Source organism: Crocodylus siamensis, chromosome 1, assembly GCF_052110815.1.
Source record: "Crocodylus siamensis isolate JL-2025a chromosome 1, ASM5211081v1, whole genome shotgun sequence".
In the NCBI taxonomy this organism is placed as follows: Eukaryota; Metazoa; Chordata; order Crocodylia; family Crocodylidae; genus Crocodylus; species Crocodylus siamensis.
The window spans coordinates 165,608,638-165,627,653 of NC_143395.1; the positions used below are offsets into that span (position 1 = coordinate 165,608,638).

At 43.0% G+C, this 19,016-nt stretch overlaps 1 protein-coding gene across 2 annotated transcripts in view; it reads right to left on the reverse strand.

The window, feature by feature from the left end:
• Nucleotides 1-19,016, reverse strand: part of CNIH3 (cornichon family AMPA receptor auxiliary protein 3) — a 132,674-nt gene that overhangs the window by 81,572 nt on the left and 32,086 nt on the right. Inside the window, exon 2 of one of the 2 annotated variants that reach the window (XR_016442411.1) lies at nt 5,356-5,442. The exons of the other annotated variant lie outside the window; for it this stretch is intronic. The gene's annotated coding sequence lies outside the window, so the exon portion shown is untranslated. The remainder of the gene's footprint in view (nt 1-5,355; nt 5,443-19,016) is intronic. 2 annotated transcript variants of the gene reach the window in all.

Genomic DNA, 19,016 nt, shown 5'->3' on the forward strand with positions numbered 1-19,016 from the left:
GGCTCTCTCCAGCAGACAGCAGATTTCTTAAGGCTGAAGTGTAAGAAAAGAAAATCATTGCACATGCAACTCCCTGTGCCATATCAACATTTCATCCAAAGTTTCTCATATGTTTCATTCACACTACTTTCAATCTAAAGGAATTACTCTAGTCTAGTACCAGGCATTCATTCTATTGGTAGTCACAGCACATTCAAGGGACACAAACTCCTTCACAGCTGTACATATCTACTATCCAGAAAATTTAAAAATGACCAGCTATACAACAGGCCAAACCACTACACTACTATCAACTGCCTATCCAGCCAACTACAGAATGTTTGCACATTGTGTAGAACTTGAAAACGGGGAAAGAAACTGCACTGCAGAAACAGAGTAATTGTTCTGTTTTGATGAAAAAATCTCTTGCTGTTTGTGGAAGCTTAAATAATGATTTTGCAGAGTTCCTTCACAGCACTTTAAAATGCAGTCTCTTTTTCAGTCTTGTTTTCAGTTGTTTTAGGAGGTTACTAATCAGTCACATAATTCCATGGGTGTTAGTTCAAATTTGTCTGGCTGCTTGGTGTTCTACTATATTGGAATGCACCAGATGTGACATCCTGAAGTTTGATGCATGGGCAGCATCAACCTAACTCGGATAACAATCCAGTAAAAGAAGAATTTCATTTTCAAGTAAATTCCTTAACAAGTAAATTAGCCTAGAACAAGGATGTTCTTTGTAGACACCTACAGGATTTAAAATGACTAAATTAGATACTGTTAATAAAAGGGATTTAACTCTTGCTCTTTTATTCCTTTTCTGAAAGATCTAGGCAAACAGAAGACCATTTGTCTGCATGTAAAATACAGCTAATACAAGTTTTAAAAAAAAAAATGAATTTGTAAAAGTTTTCCAAAAATCATTATAAAACTTTAGAAGAAACATGGAGTGTGTTCCAGCAAAGGACCTGAAAATATATTATTGTCATTTATTATATATTTGTTTTTTAGTATGACCTACAGGCTCCATAGGGAATTGAGGTCTTGTTGTACAAACTTCCACATATGCTTATAATGGAAAGGCAGTCCCTTCCTTGTCTATGTAAAGACAAGAAGCAGAAGCAACCAGAAGACAACAGAAGCATGATGTAACAGTGAGGCAACTATTTTGTCATTGTAATAAGCAGGTGTCACAGCATGTAAACTGCCTTGCTAGATGAAAAATAATTAAATTAAGCCTCAAAACAGCCCAGATAAATAGTTATAATTGTCTCCATTTTACAGTTGGGATAATGGAAGCACAGAGAGACACTTGCTAGACAACAGAGCTCAGTAACAATTTAGTGGCAGAGACGAGCATAAAATCTAGGACTTCAAGTCCTCTGCAGTAACCACTAGAAAAAAGTATATCTATCAAGTTATAGAATATTTCAAATTGAACACCTTTGGCTTTTTCAATCAAAAATGATAGGTTGCAGTTTTCTCAAATGCTTGCCATTTATGTTGCAGTATTATTATTAAAAATATTAAATAATCCTCTATAATAAATTGCTTCATTTGTGTGTTTGTCATTCTGTCACTCAAAAAAAACCATATTTGCACTCACTTTTCTGGACTTTTAGTGACTGATTTCAATTAGTTATGATATACTCTCAGTATCTGAGCAAAAATTGTCCCTTAACACCCTTACTTTAACTTTATCCCACAACACTCTTACCAAGGTGAAGCAGAGAATAGACAGTAATTGAATGCCAGAAGGATGACAAAAGTAAGACAAAACTAAACGAATCAGGAAAGGACGTAGTAGAAAAGATGCAATGGAAAGGGAAAGGGTTCGCAGACACAATGGGTGAAGCAGAGAATAGATGACAACTGAATACAGAAAGAATGGCAAGAGTAATACAAAATGAAACAAATGAGCAAAGAGGACATCATAGAAGAGATGCAATGGAAAGACAAAGGGTTTGCAGAGACAGCAGAAGACAGGCTAAGAGAGTAGGCAACAACAGATTTACTAAAGACAAGATTAAGGAATATAGCTGTAGATTGATGAACATAGTGTGCCAATTTTGTAACTCTTTAAACTTCCAAGTTGAAAGACCATCAGATGGCCAATTCTGGAGTTGTCATAAGGGTAAATGGATTCTGCCTCCAAGACAATTTCCAGAGTATTTGTGGGATTTGATGATGAATCAGAACAACAAGTATTACCCAAACTTTAAAACAAACATTCAATTGTACAACAGTGCATTGTCTGTTGAGCAAAGATCATTGTGACCAGGTGTATACTTCACAGACCATGTGGAGGATTGAATCCAAATGCACTGTGCATGGAAAATCATCAACTGCTCAAGTTGATAAGTGGATAACAGAAATGTGGTACCCTAGAACAAGTAGCCTATTTTTGCCCATCATTTTTTATGGGCTTTTACACTAGTATTAAACACTTCTGTATTAGTTCCACAGATGTGTAGGTACAATACAGAAAAAAAGGAAAGTTAGTTCTTTCCCAGAAGAGCATACAGTTTAGAAATCTATGACAGTTCATGATGCCAAAATACATGACACACAGCAATTAACATCGGAGATTGTAAATGAACCTCTTCCCTTTAGGTGGAACTATATCTATATAAGTAAGTAGTGTTCTGCATAATTTGCACTCTGCAGCAATGAGATGATTAAAGGAGAGAGAGAGAGAGAGAAAAAAAAAAAGTATAAAGGCTCTGTGACAGTTGTCACTATCTGTTTATCAAGAAAAGGCTCTGTATAGCAACTTTTAGTCTTTGTGCCCATTTGAACACTTTTTCATTTTTTCCTGTTGAGCTATCTGAAATCATAAGGCAAAGCAATGCAGTTCAGACAGTCATGCTTATATATATTATTACTGGTGGAGGAAATAGTTATGTGGCTAAAGGATAAGAGTGGCAGGTTCTGTTCTCAGCTCTGCCACTGATTCACTGTGAGAGCTGGCACATCACTTAACCTCTCTGTGCCTCATTTTTTCATATCTAAAGCTAGGATCCAAATTAGGCCCCTGCTCACAGGACTTATTTGAAGATTAACTCTGTAACATGGAAAAAGCATGCTAAACACTTCTCTAGCTAGAAGCTGTTATATAAGTTCCAACCCTATAAGCTGAGGGCAGAAGTATTTAGAGATATAACTTGAAGAAAGGAAATTGGTTAAAAGGTCTGAGTAACCAAATACATGGTTTTTTAATTAGGTAACAGAAAAACTGCTTCATTATGCTATTCTGCTTAAAGACAGAGGTCAGCTGAAATCTTCCCAAAATTACAAGTAGAATGGATTTGCTAGGTCATTCATCCTAGTCCCTTCTTTCTACCATATGCTAAGGCAACACACAGCATTGGGGTAAAACTGTCATCAGTGAGGGTCTCTGCTCCAGACAGACCAAGCAGAGGAATAAAATCGTGCTGCAAATCTGAAGCAAGAACTGGAATCTTAGGGTCAGAAGTGACTTGCATTGCAGAGCTCTACATTCAAAGTCAACACCTACCTAACCCACTGCTCATAGTTCCACTCCTTTGAGGCTCTACATTCACTCAGGTTTAAAAAAACCCTGCGCTTAGCCCTGCAGTCCCCAAGTTGACAGGACATGTGAACACCATGGAGGTACTAGTCTAACTTCTGGATACCAAGTGTGCACTCCATGCTATCATTTTAGCATATGTACCAATGATCTGACTACAGAGAAATAGTAGTGCTCCTCAGGGGGGGTACATTAGGTATGAAAGAGTAAACAGCTTTAAAAAAAAAAAAAAAAAAGCTTTATGTAATGACGCAGTCCTTCATACACCCGATTTCACCCATCCTTTCATTTTACAGACGGATTCATCAAGTTATGCTGTGGGTACCGTGTTGACGCAGGAAGTGGATGGGATAGAATGCCTGACTGCCTATGCTAGCCGGAAACTTAACCCACCAGAACAAAGGCACGCCATTATTGAACGTGAGTGCCTAGCGATAAAGTGGGGAGTAGAATATTTTCAGTATTATCTCCTGGGCCGTAAATTCACTTTGGTTACTGGTCATGCGCCCTTGAAGTGGTTAAAGACAGCCCAAACAGATAATACACGAACTACCAGATGGGCACTTGCCTTACAACCATTCCACTTTGATACTGAATACAGGCCAGGACATGCCAATGTGGTAGCAGACTTCCTATCTCAATGTCATCCTGGTACCCAATCCCTAGAGGCCTTGAATACTCAGGAAGATCCAAACTCCCTCCGCATCGAGGATCAAGATAAACACCAAAAGGCACCTAGCGGCCGTCTTAAGGGGGAAGGTGTGCGAAAGAGTAAATAGCAACGTGGCAAAGAGAGCCGGAGAACGCTGCTTCTGGAGCTATTAGCATATTAGAATAGATGCTCCGGGAAGAGAAAAAAAAAGAGGAGAAAGGAGTCTCAGAAAGGGGGGGGGGGGGAGGAAGGAGTGTCTGAAGGAGAAAGTGAGGGAGAAAGAAGATCTCAGGATTTTTCTCGTCACTGGAGAGAGCGGAGCTCTGAGAAAGAGAGGGGGGATCCCTAAAGAGGCACAGGAGATGCAGCTGGCAGCCGCGCTGAAAAGTAAACAAACAACCAAAAAAGAGAAGAGTGAATTGACTCATTCCCACAAGCTTAGTGATAACAACTGAGTACTGACCACAAGGATTCAAGGCTTCATGTACCCACCAGATGAAAGGTATACACTCAGGATAGCAAAAGTAAAGAGAGAAATAACAAGGCTTGAAGAGAAAAGCTTGCTCTAAAAAGAAAAAGAAAGAGGAAATAAACGGACAAACCAAAGTTAAAAGGGACTTTTTTTTTTTTTTTTAAAAAACACCAGGTTCAGTCCAACCAAACTGATAAAAGGTTAAATAAGAACAGTATGTAGATAGAATTACAAAGTTGATATAATTGTTATAAAGAGAGAGAAAAAAGGACCACTCCTGTTTAAAGATAACAAAAGTTTGTATAGTGTTATAAAGAATAAAGATAAAGACTAGTGTTAATCTGCATCTGATTGTGAATACATATATCGGCAAGTACATGGGAATAATCAAGTAAAGTTTTCCTCTATAATACCGAGATTCTTAATAGAGACACCCAAAGAGCAAAATAAAACAACAAATATTATATATCAAGCAATCAACCCTCCCGAAAAGTGACATCATAAAGCAGAACATATTATAATAACATCTAAGATGTGGCAGGCAGGAAAGTCAGGGTACTTGCAGCTCTTTGGGAGATTATAAAAAGGATAGAGAGGCAAGGTCCACCATCACAATAGGGTTTCTGCTTTTAAATGAAAAATTTTACAATGATTCATGCTCAATACAAGTGATAAGGTGTGCCTGGTAGAATACCACTGTACCTGGTAAGGCTGGAGTAACTACAAATGTACAGAAACTTAATTAAGGTCTTTCACGCATCTTGTTTCTTTGGACCACTGGGGGGTCCCCTGAAACAGCAAGCCAAAGAAAGAAATAATTAGTGTGTCCAAATCTTATTATTTTATAAGTCTTATACAAATTGGTACTTTTTGTGAAGGAAATTAAATTACTAGGCTTACTACCGTATTTACTTGAATATAAGATTACCCTGATTATAAGGCTGTTATAGTTTTCCAGGTATAGAATCTATAGACTTGCCTTGAAACTGTCCCCCTCCCCCTTCCCCTTCCCTCATTCCCACCCCACCTTTACTGGCACACACTGCTCTTCCTGAGTACATGGAAACAAGAATCAAATTTGAAAGCACTAACCTTGAATTAAATATAGCTATAGAAATTTGCATATATTAAATATAAACTTAGTTTATCCAGAATTGATGCATGCTACTTTTTTTTTTTTTTTAAAACTGCTGCAAGTTTTGACAAACGAACTTTATAAACACACTTTTAAGCAGCACTTTGGTACCTATTTACATATAGTACAAATTGGGTACATCTACACAAGACGCTTTACTGTGCAGTAGACTAATCTACTATGAAGTAGACTAATATACCGCACAGTAAATTGTTACTGTCTACACATGTGCACCATTTACTGTGCAGCAAGTTAGTCTACTGCACAATTAGCTACTACCTGTAAACACATGTATAGGGGGCCAGAGGGAAGGTAGGAGCTGGGGGCTGAGCAATGCCAGAACCAGGGAACTCTCCGCTTCCCTGCCCTGCCAGGGGATGACCAGGAACTGTCCCACTTCTGAGGCAGCTCCCAGGCAGCCCACTGGGCACAGAGCTTGTCCCATGTCCATGGGGTTGGGAGAATGCCTGATGTGCATCAGACCAGGAAATAGGTGTCACAGCAGCTGAGAAAGCTCTCCTGACCTTGTATGCATTGGGACCAGCCACACACTCCCTGCCAGCCCCCTGGGCTAGCACACTGGGGGGGGCTGAAGATCCCCCTGGCTGCTGAAGGGGCCCAGAGCAGGGTAGGAACAAATTACTCCCAACAGGGAGAACATGTAGATGTGCTCCCAAACGTGGTTTACTGTGCAGTATTTTATTATGCAGTAAGCCTTTATAGCATTAATAGCACATGTAGAGTCCAAAGCCATAAGTCTCACAATTTACCATGTAGTTCATTGGACCAGGCCCCAGCAGAGTCAACAGGATTTCAAGCCAGGGGTGATGCATAAAGGATTCAGGCAGGTGCAGGTGCACCCCCTGAACATGGCAGTGCACCCCCTACAAAAAGGCACTGCTGACACTGTCAGTGGCACCTGTGGATGGTTGCTGCTCACCACCCCACCTGCAGGCAACTGCAGACAGTCTGCAATCCCTGCTGGCTGCCGCCAATGCTGGTGGTGATGGCTGTGGAAGGGTTGGCGATCAGCACCCCCTCCTGCTTACTGCCACCGCACTTTCACCATCGGTGTTCCCCCCACAACTGCTGGGGGCACAAGTCATTCATGTTTCAATCCATGGTGATCCCACAGCTCAGCACTGCTCAATGTGTGCGTGTGTACTCTAGATATCCCTCACAAAGGATACATGTGCTAATGACTGGAACCAGTTGTTCTTGTCACAAGAACAAAGATCATCCAAAACCTTATATTCAGGTGAGGCACAGGGCAGTCTGGTCCAGCTTCATCTCATAAAGGGTGGGGCCACATTAATCATATGCAACAGGCTGACAGAGGGATTCTGGGTAAAGTGTTCGGGGCCCTATTTGATGATGTTTGCCAGGCATTTAAGGTTGGTGAAGAAACAGGATTCATTGGAAATGGGAAAGAAAGGCACAGATCAGCTGAAGGAATGAAGAACAGGTCAAAACGTATGTAGTGTAGGCTGTTGACAGACATGGAAAAAAAAAAAAAAAAAAAACCCCATGCTTTACCAGAAGAGGCAGCACCTTAGTTCAACCCAGCTCTGCCCTGTATATATTGCATGCTTCAACAGAGCTTTTTGGTTTTATTTCAAACTGATTCAATCAGCTATTAGATAAAAGAGCCAAAAAAGCCCCACTAAAGCACCTGATTTAGTGATTTTGGGTGAGCCAGGTCAAACTAACACGATGCTTCTTCTGGGCATGCACTGGGCTTGGTGCAGGGGTGAACTGAGTTTAAAGTGAAGTGTCAGTTTGGAGGGTGGCGTTCACATCTGTAAGCAGCCGAATCATCATGACTAGAAAAAGGAGTTGGAGCTGAGGAGGACTGTACTCAGTGGGCACTGCCATGAATCTTATTTAGATAGAAAGCACTAACCTATCCTTGTGGTAAGTTGCCATCAGCATGTTTTGCCTAATATAGGCCATGTATTTTAGTCATGGTCAGTGTTGGCTGCATTTAGTCAACTTCATAGTTGGTTTCCATTGCTGAGCACATGCTGCTTTTGGCAGCAGTATAGCGATATCAAATGTATTGAATTAGGTTTCCTTGCATGTGAATGTAAGATAAGGGGCTTTTCCCCCCAAAAACCTCATCTTATATTTGAGTAGATACAGTAGGTTAAAGGAAGAAATATAAACACCAGTATATACTAAAAGCTCAAAACGCACAAAGCAAATAAAAAGATCTTCAAATATATTGTTTAAAAAAAATCCAAAAAAATTCTAATACTTGGAATGGAAAATCCTGGCAACAATTTTGTAGTTGTACTGATTGGAGGCCTCACATTATACCCTATAGAGATCTGCCGTGAATTATATTATCTTACTGAGAATAATGAATGAGCTGTACTGTAGGAAGTGATGGAGGTAATTCATTACCTTGCCTTTCCTTTTGAATTACTACTAACTCAGTATCCCAGTTTGCTGTTCAAATGTTCTGTGCTGTGGGAATCTTTCCTATAAGACATAAAACTACAGCCCTGACTACAGGTCATTAATAACCTTAGAGTAGTTTCATAAGAGGAAAGGCATTAACTAGATGCAATCTGCAGGGATGGATCAAGGGGAATGCAGTGATTCAGTTGCACCCTGTAACAGGGAGCCCTTGCTCTGTTACTGGGGGAAAGCGACAATGCCAGCAGGACCAGCAAGGAGCCTTTAAGAGAAGGGTCTTTATTGCCAAGAGAAAATGAAATTTTAGGGAGAAAAAAGCAGTTGCAAGGGACTGAGCAGCTGTAAGAGGAAGGGGAAGCCACCCTGCAAAGGCTCTGCAAAATGAACCCCTTGTTGGTGAGGGGCCCATACACAGGGAGCAAGAGAGGGGATTTAACCCCTTCAAGGCTGGAGGGCTCAGAGCCCCAACCATGGAGCCTAGTTTCCAACCAAGCCACCAATACCAAGGAGCCAAGACCAGACTAAGTGGACCTAAGACTGAACGTAACAGCTTGAGCTAATAGGCCTAGACCAAGAAACCTGGAGTGGGCTAACTGGCCCACTCCAAGGCTCAGGGCATCTCCCGCATAATTGGTTGTCCCATTAAGGTAGGAAGATGAGATACAGGACAGCAGTTGAAAAGAACTAGAGTGAGGGCAGACTATACAGCCACTAGGTATTACAACCTCCAGGCAGGGCTACTCTTGCCACACCCCTCCCCCCCCCCCCACCACCACTTTGATTCCTGAGACACCCTAATTTTAAAGCCAACTGCCTGGGAGGGGCACCAGCATTTCTATTCAGGCAGTGCTACGAGTCAATTGACTTCATGCCTCATTATCATCTCCCTGCTTCCTGCTAATTTCTCCCCACTACACGAGGGTTAATCATTAGGAGTGTGCAAAATGGGATGTATTCAATTCAGATTTGGCCCAAATTGGGGACAGTGATTTGATTCAGATCACTGTCCCCAATTCGATTTGACAGAATCCAAATCTGAAGATTAGACACCAATTCAGAAAAAATCAGCAATTCAGCCATAGACATAGTTTTAAATGTTTTTTCTACATACCTTGAGATACCAGGCGCAGCTTGTGAACACTGCGATACTGGGGCAGATGGAGAGCCCCACAGAAGTGTGGAGGAGGCCAGAAGTACTTCCGATCCACTTCTGGGCCCCCCCCTACCCCCTCAGCTCAGCAATCAGCTGCAGGGGTACCCTGGGTGCCCCCCCCAGACCCAGGAGGCGCAAGTCACTGAGCCAGGGGGGCATGCTGTCTGGTGGACCTGGATGTGGACTGAAAGTGCTTCTGGTCCACTTCTGGGTCTGCTGCCAAGTGTTCTGGGGACTCCCGCCCCCTACCCCCCCCCCCCATCCCTGCATTCTTGTGGGTCACTCTGTCCGTCCCAGCAATGGAGCACTGAGGAGCTGCTTGGTACCTTGAGGTATGTAAAAAAACATTTAAAGTTATATCTATGTCCAAATCACCGAATCCTTCTGCGAATCGATTCAAGGGGTTCCAATTTAATTCGGAGAGATTAAAGGGTCTCCTGATTTGGAGATCTGGCCACCAAACAGGGCCGAATCTCCTCCAAATCAAATCAGGGACCAAAGCTTTGCACAGCCCTATTAATGACCCTCTATCTTTTTTAATGGTCTTGATATTCTACTATTTAAACTAAACTTTCTTCTGCAACTTTGCTGTCAGTTAACCTTTCCTGGTAATATCTGGCTTCTGTTTCACAGCCCCACAGACTGTTTTTAGATGGAGCTAAAAACCTTAGCTCAGGTGTGGTAATATTAACTCAGGTGTAGAAATGACTGACAGTGAAGTACTGGAGGTATTAAGATACTCAAGAAGGCTAGAATTTGTTTCATGAAACTGAATAAGAGTTATACATTTAAATATAATGACTACAGGGCTATTGACACAAAATCTTTGGACTAGTTAACTATTTTTTACTAGTTTGTTGTGTTTTTTTTTTTTAAACTTTATATATAATCTAGCAAATTAATGTACATTCAGATGTAATATTTGCTTTTGCTTTCACTTTAAAACTGAATAATACAGTAATAGTCCCTAGCATATTACTAAAGCTTCTAGTTTCTCTTTAACTGGAAAAAAAAATCATAGAAAATTAGGGTTGGAAGGGCCTTCAAAAGGTCACCTAGCCCAAACACCTGGTCATAGCAGGATCATCCCCAACTATATGATCCCAGAAAAGGCTTTGTCTAACCAGGTCTTAAAAACCTCTCACAATTAAAATTCTGCACCCATTCTGAGTAGCCTGTTCCAGTGCTTTACTACCCTCCTAGTGAAAGAATTTTCCTCATACGTACTCTAAACTTCCCTTGCTGCCACTTGAGACCATTGTTCCTTGTTCTGTCATCTGCCACCATTAAAAACAGTCTATCCTCTTTGGAACCACCCTGCAGGTAGTTGAAGGCTGCTATTAAATTGCTCCTCAGGTTTCTCTTATCCAGAATAAATAAGCCCAGTTCCCTCAGCCTCTTCTCCTATGCCATGTGCCTCAGCCCCCTAACCATTTTCCTTTCCCACTTCAATTTGTCCACATCCTTTCTGCAGTGGGGGGCCCAACACTGAACATAATACACTAGATCTGATCTCACCAGTGCAGAATAGAGGGGAAGAATCACTTCCCTGGATCTGCTTGCAGCGCTCCTATTAATGCACCTCAGTATGCTATTAACTGCCTTTGCAACAAGGGCACACTGTTGGCTTATATTCAGCTTACTGTCCACTTTAACTCCCAGGACCTTTTCTGCAAAGCTGCTGCTTAGCTACTCAGCCCCCACCCTGTCCTGGTGCCTGGGACTGTTCTGTCCTAAGTGCAGGACTTTGAAATTCTCCTTATTGAACCTCACGAGATGTCTCTTGGCCCAGTCCTCCAATTTATTGTGGTCTCTCTCTGAATCTAAGCACTACCCTCCAGTGTATCTACTACTTCTCACAGCTTGGTGTCATCCAAAACTTTCTGAGGGTGCACTCCATCTCATCTTCCAGGTTGCTCATGAAGATATTGAACAAAACCAGCCCCAGGATTGACCCCTGGAGCACTCCATTTGATACCAGCTGCCAACCAGACATCAAGCCATTAATTAGTACCTTCTGAGCCCAACAATCTAGCCAGTTTTCTATCCACCTCAGAGCACTTGTACACTTGAATGGGGGTTAGTTTCTCTAAATTGAAAATAGTGGGGTTTTTAAAAGTGAGGTCTTAGGGGCTTCCATCACAGTTACAGGAAGTGCAAGAAGGTAGCACGCAGGTGGCTGGATGTGCTGGTGGCTGGAGAAGGTGACACAGACCTTCCCTCCATAACAGCAGTGCCCTCCAGGTGGCACCCACCTGCTAGCAGCCTGCCCAGGGCGGCACCTCCAGGGCCACACCACAAAGGGAAGGATCAGGATCCCCCACAGCTCAGGAGCCACTGACAGCTTGCCCCTTGGCCACGAGAGAGGTGGACAGGCTCCATGGGGGGGGGGGGGGGGGGGGGGGGGGGGGGGAAAGGATCAGGCCCCTCGCCACTTTCCCCCCCCGCCCCCCATCCAAAGAAGCCTGCTTGCATCCACCAGGTCGTGCAGCCCCTGAGCTCCAGGGGGGCCCAGTCCTTCCCTCCACATGGCAGTGCCCCCAGGGCTGCCCAGGTGGGGTGCTAGCTGTGCAGGTCTTGCCCCAGTTTGTAAGCCTGATTCAACAGTGCACAGGGTGCTAGAAGCCCAGGTGTGCTCAGGGAAGCTCAGGCTTGGTGGGCTTCCTGGGGCCTGTGCACTGTCTCTGCTGCCTCCTCCCTGCCTGGGGCTGCCCAGGAATGGGCTAGCTTGCCCCTGGGGCAGTGCAAGAAGGCAGCAGGAGGACAGGTGGGTGCACTGGTGGCCAGAGGTGACAGGGGCAGTGCATAGGGCACTGGAAGCCCACCCGGGCTTCCTGTGCCCTATGCACCATCCCTGCCACCTTCTCTGGTTGCCAGCACACCCAGATGTCTTCCTGCCATCTTCCTTGAGGACCTGCTCCATGATTTTCCAGGGACTGAAGTGAGGCTGACAAGTCTGTATTTCCCCGGATTCTCCTTATTCCCTTCCTAAAGATTAGTGTTACATTTGCCCTTTTTCAATCATCCGGGACCTCTCCCATTTCAAAGATAATGGCCAGCAGCTCTGCAATCACATCAGCCAACTCCCTCACCAACCTTGGAGGCATCACATCCAGCCCCATGGGCTTGTACACGTCCAACGTTTCTAAATGGCCCCTAACCTGTTCTCTCACCACTGTCAGCTGCTCACCTCCTCCCCAGACTATGCTGCCAGGTGCACTAGTCTGGGAGCTGACCTTGCCTGTGAAGACTGAGGTAAAAAAGCCATTGACTGCTTCAGCTTTTTCCACATCATCTGTCACTAAGTTGTCTCCTCCATTCAGTAAGCAACCCGCACCTTTCCCTGATCTTCATCCTTCTCCTAACATACTTGTATAAACCCTTCTTGTTACCTCCTGTGTCCCTTGCTAGCTGCAACCCCAACTGCACTTTGGACTTCCCGATTTCATCCTTGCATGCCAGACCAATCCTTGTATACTCCTCCCTAGTAGTTTGTCCAAGTTTCCACTTCTTGTAAGCTTCCCTTTTGTGTTTTAGCACCTTGAAGAGTTTCCTGCTAAGTCAAGCTGGTCTTCTAAAATACCTGCCAGTCTTGCTGTGCATTGGGATGGTTCGTTCTTGTGCTCTTTGTAAAAAGTTTCTTTAAAATGCAGCCAGCTCTCCCGTACTCCTTTCTCCTTCAGACTGGTCTCAGGGGGGTCCTGTCCATCAGTTCCCTCAAATTCTGCTTTTCTGAAGTCCAGCATCCTTACTCTGCTGCTCTTTCTTTCCTTTCCTCAGGATCCTGAACTCATGGTTGCTGCTGCCCAAGTTGCCAACCGCTGCTATATTCCCCACCAATTTTTCCCTGTTTGTGAGCAGCAGGTCAAGAAAGTCACAGCCCCTAGTTGGCCTCTCCAACACCTGTACCAAGAAGTTGTCTCTAACACTCTCCAAAAACTTCCTAGATTGCTTATGCACTGCTCTATTGTTTTCTCAGCAGACGTCAGGGTGATTGAACTCCCCCATGAGAACCAGGACCTGTCATTGGGAAACTTCCACTAGCTGCTTGAAGAAAGCCTCATCCCCCACATCCTCCTGGTTTGGTGGTCTATAGCAGATCCCCACCATGACATCACCCTTGTTGCTCTCTCCTCTGATCCTAACCCAGAGAGATTCGACAGGCCTGTCTCCAGTTTCATACTGGAACTCTGAGCAATCATATGGCTCTTGTACATACAGTACACCTCCTCCTCCTCTTCTCCCCTGCCTGCCCTTCCTGAACAGTTTGTACCCACCCATGACAGTGCTCCAGTCATGTGAGCTATCCCACCAAGTCTTTGTTATTGCAATCATGTCATAGTTCTGTGACTGTACAAGGACTTTCAATTCTTTCTGCTTGTTTCTCAGGTTTTAGACATTTGTGTACAGGCACCTGAGGTGATTAGTCAATTGCCCTACCTTCTCAGGAAGAACAAGATGGCCTCCCCTGTTGCCCCCTCCTGCTTGTGCTTCCTCCAGGTCATCGGCTTCCTCACTTACCGAGGGCTTTAGTCTCACAATCTGTTGTGTCATATGTGATGATGTGCCACATGAGCTGCACCCTCCTGTTCAAAATCCTAGATCAGGGTGGGCAAAATATAGCTTGCGGGCTGGATCTGGCCCATGGGGCCTCTAAAAACTTTAGAAAATTAATATTTATCTGTCCCTGGCTGCCTATCAAAGATGAGAGGCAGCCAGCAGGAGCATGTGGCAGCAAAGCCAGCCCAGCTCCACCCCGCCTCCAGCCCCCAACCAGAAGCCTCTGCAGCTTCTGACCTCACAACCCTGGAGCAGTTCCCCACTCTCCCTCCTTCCTAGTGGAAAGTAAAGTAAGATTGGACTGAGGGGCAGGAACAGCTGCAAACAGCCAAGCAGCTGGGGGTCCCCTGGTACTTCCCAGGCCAGGCTGCAGCCAGAGTGGGAAGCAGCAGGCAGGAGGGTGAAGGGAAGTGGCTGGAGCAGGGGGGGCCCACAGGGAGTGGCAGGGGCTGTAGGGAGTGGCACAGAGAGTGGCAGAGACCACAGGGAGCGGTGCTAGAAGCGGTGAGCAGCAGGGGCCTTGGGGAGTGATGGCGAACAGAGCGGGCTGCCAGGTATGGCATGGCAAGTTGTGCAAGCTGTGGGAAGCGGTGGGCAAGTATGTGGGAGGGAATCCAAGGAAATGGCAGTGGCAGGGGTGTGCAGAGCCCGTACAGGTGCCTTAAGACCAGCAGGGACCCAGGGTGGGGCAGCAGAAGCACAGAGCCTGGGTGTGGGGTCTGCCTGGCTGCTGTAGGAATTTACTAACAAAATCATAAATAATAGTGTAGCAGGCTCAGTGCTTCAAGGACAGGCTGATAAGACACAGGCCTCGTCGCCTTGAAGTCTGAAGCAGAGATACAGGCCCCGCCCCCCCCATTAGTTAACACACAGCCAAAAACCAGTTTTGAAACAATTAAGAGTTTTTCCACACTGACCTAACATCTTGTTTTCCTTCACAGTGGAAAATTCCCACCTGCGCGCGCATCTTGTCTGTAAACTGTAAATTGCCTCTAACAGTTTTATTCGGGGCCTCTGAGTTTGCTCAGAGTGCCCAGCATGCTGAATAAGTTTTGAGATTGACAGCGATTCTGTGTCTTTGGGAATAGCTCCGCAAGGGGTCATGAACTCCTCAACACTGCATCATGGGAGGCTCGCATGCAGTCTACTAGAGCCGTACACGATGGAGACAGCAACACTGCACCATCTCTGTCTCCCATCCCACATGCCATAACCCCACTTTCCCACAGCCCCCACCCCAAGCACATACCCCACACCCACCCACCATACTCACACCCTACCACACACACACCCCAACCACACCCTGCCACATATACCCCCTTACTGCCAACACACAACACACAGTAAAACTGTGTTTTGAGCTATTATGCACTCACCACTATATATACGCTTTATAAACACGTAAATCAGTACAAAAATATTTTTAATTAAAATATAGTAGATGGGATTTTTTTTTTTTTTTTTTTTTTTTTTTTTTTTTTTTTACATAATTTGGGGGTTTTTCTGGTTTCAAGATTGCAGCACCCTTCCTCCCAAAAGGAGTACTTCTGGGGCAAAGGTCAGAGGGTTGGAAGCAGGACTTCCAGTCCCAAGATGGCAACTGGGGGCAGAATACCTATCACGGGGCAGGGCTACCCATACAGCCTTCAACAGCTCCCCAAAACTCAGTAAGCGACCCTCTGCCCAAAATAATTGCCCGCCTGTTTTTGATCCACCCATGGCACTATAATTATTGTTTTCTACTCCTTGTAAACTGTTGATTAGGTTTGCCAAATGCTATGAAGCAGCTGCTGTATTCTACCTTAGAACTGGCTGCATTTATCATCACAAATATAGATTTATAGTTACTTTAGGAACAAGTAAAATGACCAGTCTGTGCTTTGAGCAGCTTACCATGTAAATAAACATTATTTAGGCCATGGATGGTCAAGCATGCCTGCCATGACTGGCACAAGCAGCCTGTTTATGTGATGCGTGGCAAATCAGGGAAGGGGCAGGGAACACAGTAGCACATAAGGCAGGGAGCAGAGCACAGAGAAGGGAACAGAAAATCAGGACAGCAGACTGGGATGGGAACATGGGACAGGGATCAGAAAGGAGAGCAGTAGATCAGGCAGGGAAAGGGGACCAGAGTGGCATTCAAGGAGGGCACAGGGTAGGGTCCACTGATTTAAGCAATGCATAGTCATTCATCTAATGACATTCGTAAAATGCCTTATGATCCTTTAGAAATAAACATGTTTCATAAATGTTATCAGTTGCATACTTTTAAACTCTCCATATACCTGGACCTCATCTTGCAAACTAGAGAAGAAAATAAGTGTAGTACCCAAGACCCTGGATATCCACAGTAAGATCTCCCCAACTTCACCTACAGTCATACAAAAATCTTTCTGTTAAATCACTGGCTTACAGCCACCTCACTAAGAGCCTGGAGTCCACTTTGAAAATGCAAGATGAGGTGGTAATCGTGCACCGATCAATACAAATTCTGTGCACAGCTTAATATAGAGCTTAATTTGACAGTGGTTAGGTGACCTCTCTGAAATGAGTGATTGGTCCAGTTAGTGGTAGACAAGTTCCACATCATAAAGTCATCATCATTGACAATAATGGATACTGCCATCAACTGTGTGTGTAAATTTGTCCTGATTTATCCAATCTTACATAGCATAAATTAGAGATTCTGTGATGGCATAATGGCATCACCTGTTTCAGCAGAGCAACAATTATGAAGATATTTATAAATGTGCCTGATTTCCCCTTCTCTTTGTGCACGTTTCTCCAGACAATGACAGCTTTGAATAAAGAAGCATTCATGTGAGATTGAAACTGCTTCTCTCTTTCTATTGCTTTCAACATAGATCTAACTGAAAAATTTCATCTGGCATGAATCATAATCTAAGATTTATAGAAGATGTTCTTATTTTTTCCAACACTGAGCCTTGCAAGGATATATTTTACATGGCTATGTGCTTGCCTTTCTGGTACTGAAGTAATAACTAATTTCTGAGTAGGAAACCTGCTGAGAATTCTTCTCACTCTCTTTTGGCAAATTCAATATTAATAAAAAGTGCTGGGTTCACAACCTTGAGACCTGAAGACTAATTTATTGGCACCTTAGGAAAAATTGAAAGATAAGAGATTGAGATACTGAACCTACTCATCCACAGAATAAGGATAGATAACAGCAGCAGTGTATGTTTCCCTGCCCCCACCATGCCACTGTACAATAGTCTGAATAGGTCTTGAATATAATTATTTTGTCAGAGCCGTCTCTTCCCTGGCAGACGACTAACATATGAGTCAATTAGTGCCGAATAACAGGATGAACATTTGTCCATTCTGAACTAGTTTGACAGTAACAAAGATGAGGATTACCCTTGTTTAGTTACCCCTTGATAAGCTAATCCTTAAATTCCTCTCTGTAATGTGGGGAATTTATGTTGTTATGTGAGACTTCAATCTGGAGTATATACTAGGGACATGGAACTACTAAGAAAACACAATTACCCCAAGTAAACACTATAGCCTTGTGTTGGAATATTATTATTCAGAGTTCTTAGAAATTCTAATGAAATATTTTGGACATAGAGAAATGAACTAATCATTGGCAATTGCCTAAGGACTACTTACCAGGCCCTCATTACAATCCATGTGCGAAGAGAGGACAGTTCCAACCTGTAGTAGACATACTTGGTGCTTCAGTAACAGCTTTTTCCAGTGCTAAGCAAAATAACTTTGCGAGGTTGGGAGGAAAATTGTTTATAGAAAAATGTGGGAAAAAACTATTTTTTTAACAAGAATATATTACGAAAAAGCTACAGTTCCACAACCAAGATAGAGAACAACTTTGAACAAAAGCCCATCTTGAGCCAGTGGTGAAATTAAGCCAGCAATTAGAAATTAAACTCTCCTCCAATAGATAAATATAAAAATGAGGAATTAGACCATAATAAATTCAGATTAACCATTACATTGTAGAGAATAGATAAGGGAAATTAAAGATAACAGGAAATACCATAGCTGGTAGTGCTGAAGAAGATGAAAAGGGAGTCAAGTGTAGTAAGACCAAAGAGATGCTAGCAAGAATATACTCCCATCACCAGATGGAGAGGATAAATATTAATAACAATGCACGAAAACCAAGATTTTTCAATTAATAGTTCTGTTCCTTCCAAATATAGACCATATAATATGATACATTCATATCATTTGAGGATAATAAAAAAAAAGTACAGTTCATTTATAACTAAGAAATATGTTAAACACCATCTACAGAGATCTCTGGTCTCTTAATGCTTATTTCTAAAAAAATTTAAAATGCTACTATTTTTCCAACATTAAAAAAAAAGGAGTAGGGGGGGATAACCTAGCCAACGACTGACTGGCTGGCCCAACAATCCACAATATCATAATGGGGGGAAAAAAGGGTTAACCAATTGATAAAGAATTAAATTATACAAATATAATTAATGCCAGTCAACAATATTTTATGGAAAACAAACCTTGTCAAACAAAACCTGATGTTATGTTTTGTTTTGTTGGAGGGCTTTTAAGAGGGGGGTTGTTTTGTTTTGTTTTTGAGAGAGATATTACAAGTTTTGTAGATAAAGGTAGCCACAGTATGCTTAGACCTTTTTAAAGTATACAGGATGTGGCACAGCATAACATGATTCCCATTTTTAAAAATTAGCATAATATATCAATAGACTATACAATAAATGAATTAAAAAACTGTATAACTGATGAATTACAAAAGTATGTGTCAATGGGGATTAATCATCATATTGGGGTGTTTCTACAGAGTTCTACAAGAAACAGTACTATGCCATTCATTATTTAATATCATTTTTAATCGGTGACCTGAAAACAAACATAAAATCAATGCTGATCAAATTTTCAGATGACATCCATATTGGCAGAATGGTGGATAGGGTAGTCATACAAGCACTTGGGAGCACATGATAATCTAGGCCCATTCAAATAAAATTAATATTAACACAGCCAAATGTAGTTATTCACTCAAGAACTCAGAATGCAGGCTATAACTACAGAATGGTGGACCTTATCATGGCAGGCAAAGACTCTGAA